This window comes from Podarcis pityusensis, assembly GCF_964106645.2.
Source record: "Podarcis pityusensis genome assembly, chromosome: 6".
Taxonomy (NCBI): domain Eukaryota; kingdom Metazoa; phylum Chordata; class Lepidosauria; order Squamata; family Lacertidae; genus Podarcis; species Podarcis pityusensis.
Genome location: NC_138030.1, coordinates 21,737,052 through 21,750,921, shown reverse-complemented (window position 1 = coordinate 21,750,921; position 13,870 = coordinate 21,737,052).

Here is a 13,870-nt window from a genome sequence, read left to right as displayed (position 1 = left end):
TGAAGCACCACTTTAGCTAATGGGGCTTCCTGCTGCCGCTGTGCCACCACTGCATGATTTCTGTTCTCATCCTGCAAAGTTCTTAACTCGAGGTACTATTTCTAGGTTAGTGGAGTCTGTAACCTGAAGCGTATGTAACCTGAGGTACCACTGTATCTCAGCTGTGGGGGATGATAGTAATACTGGCTGCTTTGCGGAGCTGTTCTGTGAAGATTGTTACTGCTAAGTTGTGGGCAAACCTATCAGACGACACAGCAATTCTTCAAACAGCTCTTCTTTATTCAGATGCCAGAACAGAACTAAGCTGAGGGGCTCAGTCAGCCTGCTTATATAGAGCTCCAGTACAACAGTTACTGTAGCAACTTTCTAAAACTATCCAATCACTGAATGTCACTTTTCGATCCTTCATTTGCATAACTATCTACAGTATCCCCCTGCAGGCCCAGGGTGAGAACTTCAGTACATAACAGTTACATTATTATATTGTTACACACATCCTAATTCCCTGAGTGGTGAGCAGTGCTTAATTGGAATCCATTTCCTTTGGAATGAGGGAACAGGAAGCTATTGCATTTGGTAATTTGGTAATAGGTGTATTTATTTATAAATACAGGCAGCCCACCCCCCCCCCCCGTTAACATGGGGATTATGTTCCAAAGCACCGCACACGTTGGTGAAATCATATTTTATTGAAACTCACTGAAAAATTCTGCAAACACCCCCTTCTGCCCCCACCCTGCTCCCATTCTGCCCTTTTAGTGACTTTTTCACTTGGGGAGTCATAAAGGTAAAGGGGACCCCTGACCATTTTATTTTTTTTAATTTCTTTTTTTTTTTAATGATATTTATTGAGAATTTAAAATTACAGGAAAAAAAAGAAGGAAGAAACAAGAGAAAAAGAAAAAGAAAGAAAAAGGTAGACAAAAATAGCAATTAAACAATACAAATCAATAAAAACCAAAGTCAAAGAGAGAAAACAAAACACACAATACATCAAATTCAAAAAGCAAAAATAAAGAAAAAGTTTAAAAACAAATCCAATATTCCCAAATCCTTAACTTTCATTAACTTATTTCATCGACCTCCTCACACCTCCCTTTTTTGTATTCTAGTTATTAATTATCTCAGCAAATCCTTTCCATCTTTCACAATATTCTGTCATTAAATTACCTTAATCTATTTTAACCTTATCTTACCATAAAAAACCCTAAAGCTTAAAACTTAAGTCTTATTTATACCTAATTCTTTTAACCATAACATATTCTTACATAATTCTTTTTAACATTTCTGCTAAAGCCAAATAATTTCATTCCAACATTTTTCTAATACTCATTAATTTTACTATAATTTTCTAAATAAATTTTTAAAACTTTCTTCCAATCTTCATCCATCGTCTCTTCTTCCTGGTCTCGGGTTTTGTCAGTCCTTTCTATCCCATCCATCTAGTCCATCAACCTGGTGACCTTCTATCCGAGGCTCTTAAGTCTTTTCCATGTCCCTTCCGCAGGTCTTCTTCATGTTTATACCTGTACTTTACTTTGTCTTCTGCTGATCTTATTCTTAATTTCCTTCCTTTCTCTCGGGGAGACTCCAACTTGACAATATCTTTGTCCCTTCTCGGCAAGTCAGCCCATTTTCCATAGTCAACACTGAAATCCATGTGATATTTAAAGACATGTTTCAAAGTCCCTCCAAAGTTAAGGGCCCCCACAACTCCCAACTCCCCCCGGCCCAAAGCCAGACTCGAAAAGTCAAAACATCCCTGCATAGGGGGATCCATCCAGCCCCCCATCTCCAAGCCAAACAGAACTCCATCTCTCCAAATCTGACTTTTTCCAGGTTCATTCGTCAAATCCAACAACTCATGTTCCTGCTGGGCCGCAGCTCTCTCCATTTCTGCTACTTGAGGTTCAACAACAACCTCCTCCTTTATCTGATCTGTCAAAGCACATTCCTGGATTAATTCCTGAGTGGGTTCTATAAAGGTATTCACTGTTTGTCCAAAGTTTCCGACTGCAACAGTCATCAAATCCATCTTCTCATGTAACTGTTCCAATAAAGCACTTGTCTTGCAAAAAGCAAGCACTAAAGCTTCTTCTAAACACATTCTTGTTCAAGGTCAAAGTCTGGTCCCACAATCTTTAATCTCTACAGCTGCAAAGCTCCCCAGTTCGACTCTAATAACAGTTTCACAAGCTCCCTCTAGGGGAAACAATTTCTATTTGTATCCGTCCTTTTGAAAGCAGATCTAGCAACAAAATTCCTTTCCTTTTTCGGATATTTTGTTCCTTTTAAATGCAAAAGGGAACAATGGAATCAATATGTTTTTATTTTTTTGACTATCTGTCAAAAACGTTTGTCCACAGTCAATGAACTTCCCAAAACGTCTGTCCTGACACCCCGCTCCCAGGTTCAAGACGGTGGAAATTTACCTTTCTTTACTCTCTCTTCTGCAGGTTTAGAGAGTCTAAAAAGGATTCCCCCCTCTTCTCCTGCTTCCAAGGGGGGTTCAGTAATTTTAAATGATGAAAATTTAATCCTTTACAAACGACTTTCCAGACTCTAGCTTGCCATGTCTTTGCTTCAATCTATTTACAAAAGCGGAAGGCAGACTTCCTGTTTAGACCTTCCCGCTTCGGTGCCAAATTAAGAAATTTCATAGTCCAATTTTCCGTTCTACTCACGGGCAGTTGTTTAAAATCCAATTGTCCACAGGAAAAAGTCAGCGCTCTCCGGCAACAGCAATGCGGCTTCACTCCGTGAAAAGAGCAGTCGATTCGAAGCACTGCGCCATTCACCCCACGTGAATGGATCCCCGAAACCGAGTTTCCCCGCGAGTAGGGGAGGCGCGAAAGGTGCCTGCCGAATCCCACGTCCACAGGCTTCTCCCGCCTGTGGTTTTTAGTGGGTCTCCGCCTCGCCGTGGCGGTCCAGACCCTAATTCTCACGGAGCGGATTCCTCCCAATCAGAGGAAATCCGCCATTGCCAGAGGCGCTAACCCGGAGGTCTTGGGGGACCCCTGACCATTAGGTCCAGGCGTGACCGACTCTGGGGTTGCAGCGCTCATCTTGCTTTATTGGCCGAGGGAGCCGGTGTACAGCTTCCGGGTCATGTGGCCAGCATGACTAAGCCGCTTCTGGCGAACCAGAGCAGCACATGGAAGCGCCGTTTACCTTCCCGCCGGAGCGGTACCTATTTATCTACTTGTACTTGGACGTGCTTTCAAACTGCTAGGTTGGCAGGAGCAGGGACCGAGCAACGGGAGCTCACCCCGTCGTGGGGATTCGAACCGCTGACCTTCTGATTGGCAAGTCCTAGGCTCTGTGGTTTAACCCACAGCACCACCCGCGTCCCTGGGGAGTCATAGTTGACCATGATAAATTGATTCAGGGGGCGCTGTTTATGGGTTACTATAGGGATATTTATTTTGACGGAGATAAATACAGTGGTACCTCTGGTTACGTACTTAATTCGTTCCGGAGTTCCATTCTTAACCTGAAACTGTTCTTAACCTGAAGCACCACTTTAGCTAAAGGGGCCTCCCGCTGCTGTCATGCTGCCACTGCACGATTTCTGTTCTCATCCTGAAGTAAAGTTCTTAACCTGAGGTACTATTTCTGGGTTAGCGGAGTCTGTAACCTGAAGCGTATGTAACCTGAAACGTATGTAACCCAAGGTACCACTGTATTAGTAAATATGAACTCATTAAAAGTGCAATGCTCCATTCTACATCATTGCTCTGACGTCCCCTGTCGCCCTTCCTCCAAAACCTCCTGTCACCAACTGGAGCGTCACGGATCTGTCTTCTTCTGGCAGAGAGCAGGGGCAGAGAAAACATTTGTTTCAGCTCAGTCTGTTCTGTTCTTCTGCTCTGCAGAAAGGAATGGACTGTGATAATCTAATACAGACCTCCGTTTAGCCATAGAAATTCTCAGCCAATGCAAGCAGGAAAAGATAATGTTAATCAGATTAGTAAGTAGAAACGTTGCCAGGAAAACTCCCAATGGAGAAACAGAATTTCCCCACAAGTGTGGTATTTCCACCCAAACCCAAGATACAGTAGTACCTCAGGTTACATACGCTTCAGGTTACAGACTCCGCTAACCCAGAAATAGTGCTTCAGGTTAAGAACTTTGCTTCAGGATGAGAACAGAAATTGCGCTCTGGCGGCGTGGCGGCAGCAGGAGGCCCCATTAACTAAAGTGGTCTTCAGGTTAAGAACAGTTTCAGGTTAAGAACGGACCTCCAGAACAAATTAAGTACTTAACCCAAGGTACCACTGTAATGATATTTTAAAATTAACAATACGGGAGATGACTCAAGTCATTTTTTGTGCCTGGGTCAAACAAATCTCAGTGTCACACCCACAATCTGTTCTGTCCTGTGCTAAGCCTGGCCCTACACAGTAGAACTATGGAACTATTGTCCTTTAAGATGTATTTATTTAAAAGACTTATGAGCCACACTTCAGGGAAAAGTGCACGAACTGAGCACCTGCAAGTATCATATGATGTTCACTCCACATCTGGTCAGAGTCAAAGCTTTGAGTGTGGCAGCACCTGTGATCTGGGACTATTTCAAACACCTGCTACCCAGACACGTAAGCAAGTTGTGTACACTGGTTTCAATTTTTGCTTATTTTATTTGTATATTGATAATTGTTTTGCAAGAATTCTGCACCCCGCTTTGATTAAGCAATGTGACCCAGAGGTTCCCAGGTGTCTAAGAAGGAAAGGAATTAATGGTACAAAAGATGAATGACACCTTGTTTAGAGATCAAGAAGTGACCAAGAAGGCCCAAAAAACCTTGAGAGACTACTTTGAGATAAATATGAACACTACCATCGAAAAAAGAGTAATCTGGGACGCAAGCAAAGCAGTTATGAGAGGGTTTCTAATTCAACAGAATGCAATAAAGAAGAGAACTCAAAATGAGAAAAAAGATAAAATTTTGGAAAAAATAAAAGAGGGGGAGAAGAAACTGAGAGCGAAACCAAAGTCACAAGAGATTCTGAGAGAAATAAAGTTATACCAAGTTCAATATATGAAGATGATGAATCAGGAAATAGAATGGAAAATTAAACAGATGAAACAAAGGACATTTGAATCAGCTAATAAATGTGGAAAACTGTTAGCTTGGCAAATGAAAAAAAGACAAAAAGTTAACACCATTACCAACTTGGAAGTGGAAGGAAAGAACATCCAGAATCCAGTGGAAATTAGAAAATGCTTCCAGAGGTACTTTAAACAGCTATATACACAAGGGCCACAGAAAGAGTGTGATTTAGACAAATTTTTAAAAACAAATGGACTTCAAAAAATCTCCCAAGAAAATAAGTTAATGTTGAACTACAAAATAACAGAACAGGATGTGGAAGGTGCCATTCAGAACATGCAGTTGGGCAAATCTCCAGGGCCAGATGGCTTAACCTCAAAATATTATAGTTCCTTGAAGGATTGGATAATTCAACCATTAAAGGAGGTTTGTAACGAAATTTTGGAGGGGAAAAAAGCGCCAGAGTCGTGGAACGGAGCTTATATTACACTAATACCGAAAAATGAGTCTGAAAAGACACAACTTAAGAACTACCGCCCCATATCCCTGCTTAATGTGGATTATAAAATTTTTGCAGATATTTTGGCTAAAAGGTTAAAAAAAGTATTAGTGGAGGAGATACATAAAGACCAAGCTGGCTTTCTCCCGGGTAGACACTTGTCTGCCAATACGAGGAATATAATCAACATTTTGGAGATGCTACAAGTGAATATTAATACTAAAGCTGTTTTAATTTTTGTAGATGCGGAGAAAGCCTTTGATAATATTTCTTGGAGTTTCATGAAGAAAAATCTTCAGGGGATGGGGGTTGGTCAAGGGTTTGAAAATGGTATAAGTGCAATTTACTCAGAACAAAGGCCAAACTAATAGTTAACAATGTGGTGACAGAGGAATTCAAGATAGAGAAAGGGACACGACAAGGCTGCCCAATTTCCCCATTGCTTTTTATTTCGGTCCTGGAGGTTCTGCTAAATATGATCAGAAGGGACCGTATGATTAAAGGTATACAGGTCGGAGCTAAACAGTACAAATTGAAAGCTTTTGCAGATGATTTAGTATTGACGTTACAGGAGCCAGAATCTAGTACTAAAAGAGTATTAGAATTGATTCAGGAATTTGGTCATGTGGCAGGATTTAAGTTGAACAAGTTAAAAACTAAGGTGCTTGAGAAAAATTTAACACCGATTGAGAAAGAGAGGTTTCAGAAGGAGACAGGTTTAACACTGGTTAAGAAAGTAAAATACTTGGGGGTTAATATGACCGCTAAGAATTTAAACCTATTTAAAGACAATTATGAGAAATGTTGGTCAGAAGTGAAAAAGGATCTAGAGATATGGTCAAACTTGAATCTTTCCTTGTTAGGTCGAATTGCTGTTATAAAGATGAATGTATTGCCAAGAATGTTATTTCTGTTTCAATCATTGCAAATCTTAGACAAAATGGACTGTTTCAAGAAGTGGCAGAGAGACATTTCTAGATTTGTCTGGCAGGGCAAGAAGCCCAGAATAAAATTTAAAATATTAACTGATGCAAAGGATAGAGGTGGATTTGCCCTGCCAGACCTTAAACTTTATTATGAATCAGCAGCATTCTGCTGGTTGAAAGAATGGCTGCTTCTTGAGAACACAGACATTTTGGATTTAGAAGGTTTTAATAATGTTTTTGGGTGGCATGCATATTTGTGGTATGACAAGGTTAAGGCACATAAAGCATTTAAAAACCACATTGTCAGGAAAGCATTGTTAAATGTCTGGATAAGATATAAGGACTTACTTGAAAATAAAACCCCAAGGTGGTTGTCACCGATGGAAGCAAAGGCTCAGAAAAGGCTCAGTATGGAGGCCAAATGGCCGAAATATTGGGAAATTTTGGAACAAGAAGGAGACAAATTGAAATTGCAGAGTTTTGAGAAATTAAAAGACAAAGTGCGAGACTGGCTTCATTATTATCAGATAATGGAGGCATATAATTTGGATAAGAAAATTGGCTTCCAGGTGGAAAAATCAAAAGTGGAAACAGAACTGTTAGAACCCAAAACTAAGATTTTGTCAAAAATGTATAACTTGCTGTTGAAATGGAATACTCAGGATGAAACGGTGAAATCTGCTATGATTAAATGGGCACAAGATCTTGGACATAATATTATGTTTGCTGACTGGGAACAGTTGTGGACCACAGGTATGAAATTTACGGCATGTAATGCCCTAAGAGAGAATATTATGAAAATGATATACAGGTGGTACATGACACCAGTCAAGCTTGCAAAAATCTACCATTTGCCCGATAATAAATGTTGGAAATGTAAAGAAAACGAAGGTACATTCTTTCACCTTTGGTGGACGTGCCCAAGGATTAAGGCTTTCTGGGAGATGATATATAATGAATTGAAAAAGGTATTTAAATATACCTTCTTGAAGAAACCAGAGGCCTTTCTCCTAGGCATAGTCGGCCAATTGGTGCCAAAGAAGGACAGAACTTTTTTTATGTATGCCACAACAGCAGCAAGAATTCTCATTGCAAAGTATTGGAAGACACAAGATCTACCCACCTTGGAAGAATGGCAGATGAAGGTGATGGACTATATGGAATTGGCGGAAATGACTGGCAGAATCCGAGACCAGGGAGAAGAGTCGATGGAAGAAGATTGGAAAAAGTTTAAAGATTATCTACAGAAATATTGCAAAATTAATGAATGTTAGAATGATGTTGGATAGAAACTAAGTGGTCTTTAGCTGAAATGTTATAAGGGAATATGAAAAAATGGTTTATTAATAGGTAAAAATCTAAAATTACAATATTTTATGATTAATGATTAGGATATATAAAGAGGGGAGGGATTTGTTGAACTAATAACTGAACTGGAATACAAAAAAGGGAGGTGTGAGGAGGTCCTGAAAATAAGCAAATGAAGGATAAGTAATGGAAGGAAGGAATTGTTTTTAACCATTTTTACTTTGTATTTTTTCTTTTTTCTTTTTTTTGTCTTGTAATATTCTGAAAATCCTAATAAATATCTTATATAAAAAAAAGGGGAATTAATGGTACAAAAGTGCCTTAAGAAACACATCCTATCCATCTTGGGTTTGTAAGTTTTTGTCACCAGGGAAGTGTGGACGTGCAAAGAGAAAAGATGGTCACTTTTGAAACTGCACTAAAGACGACTCCAAAGAGCTCCCCGTCCCCGCCCCAATGTTTACTCTGTCAAATAGCTATTTATAGCTCTAATAATCTGTGTGGAGATAAAACATTTGTGGGCCCAAATGCTTTCCATCTCTGGGGAATTTCATTCCACAACTATATCCCAGCTACTTCCCAAAGAAAACTCCCTCCCACACTGCTTAACCAGATTTTTTTAAAAAATGTGTGTCTAAGATTATTATTATCATTATTATTATTATTATTATTATTATTATTGTCACCTAATACAAGCAGTCTCTAGGCAACTTATTATTACCAATAGTATTATTAATTTGATTTTGAAGACTATAAAGGAGAGAACTTTTAAAATTTATCTGCCACAAAACATGTTTCTCAAATTTCAGTGTTCATCATTCGTATCTGGAAGATATGACACTGAATTGTGTTTGTTCTGAAAAAAATGTTCTACTTGATTTCACTTCACACTTTAAAATCAAAGACCCCACAAAGCATGTTGGTATAACATTTGCTGTAATAGCACAACTGTAAGGCGATATATTTTTTATGTGCTATTTTTATGTTTTGTCTTAATATCTCACCCAATAGTGTTGAGCACTGGGTAATATCCTTTTGCTTTTAAAATAAAACACAAAATAATAATTCCGAAATAGACACCATTCTGTATTGATAGAGTCACAGAACTGTGGGGTTGGAAGGGATCCAACCTTCTGCAATGCAGGCTCACTGCATATTTTACTAGCCAGGGCTTGTATTCAATGCTACTAGTGTTGAGATCAGCATCTTAAAAAGCAGAGACATCACCTTGCCAACAAAGGTCCGGGTAGTTAAAGCTATGGTTTTCCCAGTAGTAATGTATGGAAGTGACAGCTGGACCGTAAAGAAGCTAAATATAAATGGTTCACAGAAATATAGCAAGAGGGCAGTAGAAATTAGGCGGATCTAGGTAAAATACCGTATTTTTCGCTCTATAAGACGCACCAGACCACAAGACGCACCTAGTTTTTGGAGGAGGAAAACAAGAAAAAAAATATTCTGAATCTCAGAAGCCAGAACAGCAAGAGGGATCGCTGAAAGCAGCAATCCCTCTTGCTGTTCTGGCTTCTGGGATAGCTGCGCAGCCTGCATCCGCTCCATAAGACGCACACACATTTCCCCTTACTTTTTAGGAGGGAAAAAGTGAGTCTTATAGAGCAAAAAATATGGTAGATCTAGGTAAAATAGTTTGAAAAGCAATGACAAACTTAGACAGCATCTTAAAAAGTAGAGACATCACCTTGCCAACAAAGGTCCGTATAGTAAAAGCTATGGTTTTCCCAGTAGTGATGTATGGAAGTGAAAGCTGGACCATAAAGAAGGCTGATCGCCGAAGAATTGATGCTTTTGAATTATGGTGCTGGAGGAGACTCCTGAGAGTCCCATGGACTGCAAGAAGATCCAACCTATCCATTCTTAAGGAAATCAGCCCTGAGTGTTCACTGGAAGGACAGATCGTGAAGCTGAGGCTCCAATACTTTGGCCACCTCATGAGAAGAGAAGACTCCCTGGAAAAGACCCTGATGTTGGGAAAGATGGAGGGCACAAGGAGAAGGGGACGACAGAGGACGAGATGGTTAGACAGTGTTCTCGAAGCTACCAGCATGAGTTTGACCAAACTGCGGCAGGCAGTGGAAGACAGGAGTGCCTGGCGTGCTCTGGTCCATGGGGTCACGAAGAGTCGGACACGACTAAACGACTAAACAACAACAACAACTGAACTTATTTTAAAATCATGTGTAATGCTGATTACCGAGTGGAATAACTTACCTCTGGTATTTTTAAATCTTAATTAAATGACGTAAAACAGTGTTGGAACACTTTTACATTTCACGTACTTTTTTTGTTGGCCGTGCTAAAAACACACCTACTCTCGTCGAACACCAATGGCTAACCAGCAGGCGGTGCAGTCGCAACCGTTGTACTCACACATGTATAGACACATTTTAGGGATGTCGCAACATGAATAACATTTATCGATATTGAAATATTGTTGGTGTATCAATGTGCCCCGTGCATCAATGTGCCCCGCTTCCCCCCCTACCTCCAGTATCTGGTTCGGTCTCCTGTTCTTGCAGTGGCCAACCAGGTGTCTATGGGAAGCCCAGAAGAAGGCCCAGCAACACTCTCCCACGGTTGTTCCCCAATGACTGGTGTTCAGGGCATCCTGTCTATTCACTCAGTTTGGAAGAAGACGAAGAAGAGGAGTTTGGATTTGATATCCCGCCTTTCACTCCCTTTAAGAAGTCTCAAAGCGGCTAACATTCTCCTTTCCCTTCCTCCCCCACAACAAACACTCTGTGAGGTGAGCGGGGCTGAGAGACTTCAAAGAAGTGTAACTAGCCCAAGGTCATCCAGCAGCTGCACGTGGAGGAGCGGAGACGCGAACCCGGTTTCCCAGATTATGAGACTACCACTCTTAACCACTACACCACACTGGCTACACCACACTGGAGAGATCCTGCCAGAGTGCCTCGCAATCATTTTTTCTTTTCACTACCCTGAACAGTCTGGTGTTATCAGCAAACATGGGATTCAGCTATACAGCTGCAAATAAAACATTTTAAGTGCAATATACAATGTGACCCTAGATAGCAATGGTGAGCCTTGTGGAAAATTCAATCTCTTTTTTAAAAACGCTTTTTAAAAAGCATTTTCAGAATGGTTATTATATGTGTGTAGATTCCACCTATGTCATCTCATTATTCATTTCTAGCTCCAGTTCATTCAACATGAACAAGTTAAAAAGCACATGCCCAAATACAGAGCTTCGAGGCTGAGTGGGGATTTGAATCCTCTCACCAACCACTACGTGGAATTGGCAAGTAGTAACAGTGACAAGATACATAAAACAGATCCGCAAGCTGAAATGCAGACATGAGCCAGTCTGAATTTTTCTGCGGTGTACTTAGAAGCATTTCTGGAACTTTTGCCTTGGAACCAAGCCAGTTTTGGGTAAACAAGCCCAACCGCAAGAGAAATACTTCATGTTGATATTGTGGTCAGGAATGTTTGACTGCTAAATTGTTCTGGATTTAGGTTTTGATTTTAATCACTAAGTAAGAGGGATAAGAGAGTAGAGGGCGAGGAATGAGAGAGTCCCCAGATGTTGTTGAACTACAACTCCCATCACCCCTAACTAGCAATGCCAGAGCTCAGGGATGATGGGAGTTGTAGTCCGACAACATATGGGGACCCAAAGTTGAGAAACACCAAGTTAAATGATTCCCCCTCATCTTAACAAAATTAACAAATTTAGCAAAAATCATGGGAAGAGATGTGACTCCTAAGGAGAGCATGTGAAACTATTTCATGGGGGCGGGGGGAGAAGCATCCTCTTTGCAAAAATATAAACAACTCAAAGAAGTGCAACATATTAAGTGCTTCCAAACATTCCTTCAAAAATCTGGAATCTAAAATGTCAGTTGTGATGCCAAGGACAGCGTACATGATTAAATTATTTACAGGGGCAGGGTGACTATTAACTGTTTAATTGGTTCTGTTTGGAAAGATTAGAGCGATCTGAAAAGCAAATGAAAGACCAGCATTGTCAAAGATAAAATGGCCATTGTACTGTAGTTATTTAAAACCCGATGCTAGTTCTACGTTTGTTGTAAACTGGCATAAGTGCAGCCCATGTCATGTATTGCCTCTACACATACATATTACTTAAGTGGAGAATTGCATTGCAAAATTTGGAGAATTTTGAAAGATGGCTTTGTTTTAGTTCTTCTATTGTTTCACAAAGTATGAACTAGTTTTTAAATGTGAAATGAATTGAATTTCCCTTCCGTCGCTAATTAGGATTCTCATGAAAGAGTTTTGAATATACCGTGCTTTAATTAGGGTTGCTATATTTCTAGAAGGAAACACAAAAGTTGTTGAGCTTTTTGGCAGGAAATCACCTAAAACGTTGTTGAGATGGTTATTTTTAAAATATCCCCCGGATACTATTTTCACCATTTGAATCTCAGGACGTATGGCAACCCTATTTTAATGCAAAAACATATTATGAACGAATACAGATCTAAAAGCACTAACAGCAGAAATTTCAAAGCTTTAATTTTTGCATCTTCCCTTCATTCTACAATTGACTGTGGATTGGAGCTCAGTTCATTCTGTCAAATAGGAATTCCTGTCTGACAAGCTATTTATCACAGGCTTCATAGATTGGGATAACCTTCTGGCATATTCTGGTTCTTTTCCCACAACAGTCAGAAAGCTGATTTCACCCTTATCTCTTTTTAAACACGTGCAGCTGGAGATGATGCAGAACAGAAGCAGGATGCCTTGGGTTGCTGGGAAAGAGCCATTAGAAGGTTCTCTGATGATGTTATCTTTGGAGGCATTTCCTCCAAGCATTTGACAGACCAGCTCTTTCACCTTTCCAAGCATGCTGTTCATCACGACTAAGGTGGAAATCTTATGCACACTTCTCTGGAAGTAAGCTCCATTGAACACATTAATACTTACTGTAATTTGATAACCATAGTATCTACCATTTAGCTAGGACATGAGTGAACTTCATATCAAATCATATCTGATTGCATTTATTAAACCGTTTGGATTTTTTTCTTTTTCTTTTTGAATCCATGTCACTTTGTTATGAAAATCCCAGCCCATACTTCTTTTTTATATTTCATTTGGATTTTTTCCTCACTACAGAAAATGCAGTAAGTAAAAATAACCCATTTTCTATCAGTAGTCACTGCTGGGTGGAAGCTCTTTAGATGTCAAGGCAATAAACAACTATTTTGCTTTTAAAAGACAACTGTAGGCAGCCCTGTCTAGGGAAGTTTTTAATGTCTGGTGCTGTATTGTTTTTAATATTCAGTTGGAAGCCACCCAGAGTGGCTGGGGAAACCCAGCCAGATGGGCGGGGTATAAATAATAAATTGTTGTTGTTGTTGTTGTTGTTGTTGTTAGTGCTCTGTGAATGTGCGGTTTTTCACATGTCAGTGGGTGGCCTCTTAACACCATTCGTCTACTTCCCACTTTTTAAAAGAATAGGACTTTTTGTGGTTTGCAAAGTGATGGGAAAATGCACCGGAAAGCGTGGGATGAACAAATGGCTAATGGTAAGCGAATAATTGTTATATAGCTGCCTCACAAATGATTCAGAACGAATGTTCAATAGAGACTGGATATAATCTAACCTGCATAGGCTTTGTGCAAGCGAATCAGGATGAATGCTCAATAACCAGGTCATCTGGAGGGACCCTAAACACCAGTTGATGGGGAGCACAAATGGGAAACAGTGCTTTCGCACCCAGGTCCTGCTTTCTGGGCTTCCCAGAGGCATGTGGTTAGTCACTGTGGTAACAGGATGCTGAACTAGATGGGCCTTAATAGATAGATTATTCAAGGTGTTTCTTATGACTGCCAATAGTTTAACGAAAGCAACAATGAACACCCCCCTTTTCTAAAGCAGGTTGCATGATACGAAGGGTGTTTAAGGGAGAAAAGAAGAGTGGATTTTTGTCTTAAACGCCATTCTGGGGCTGAAAACTATTTTCTCAGCTTGAACATGTTCTTTAGAGGCACACTGTTCTTTAACTGGGTACCCCCCATACACCATGAGCCACTATTTAGCATCTGGCAGGGATGGTTGGATCTCAGGA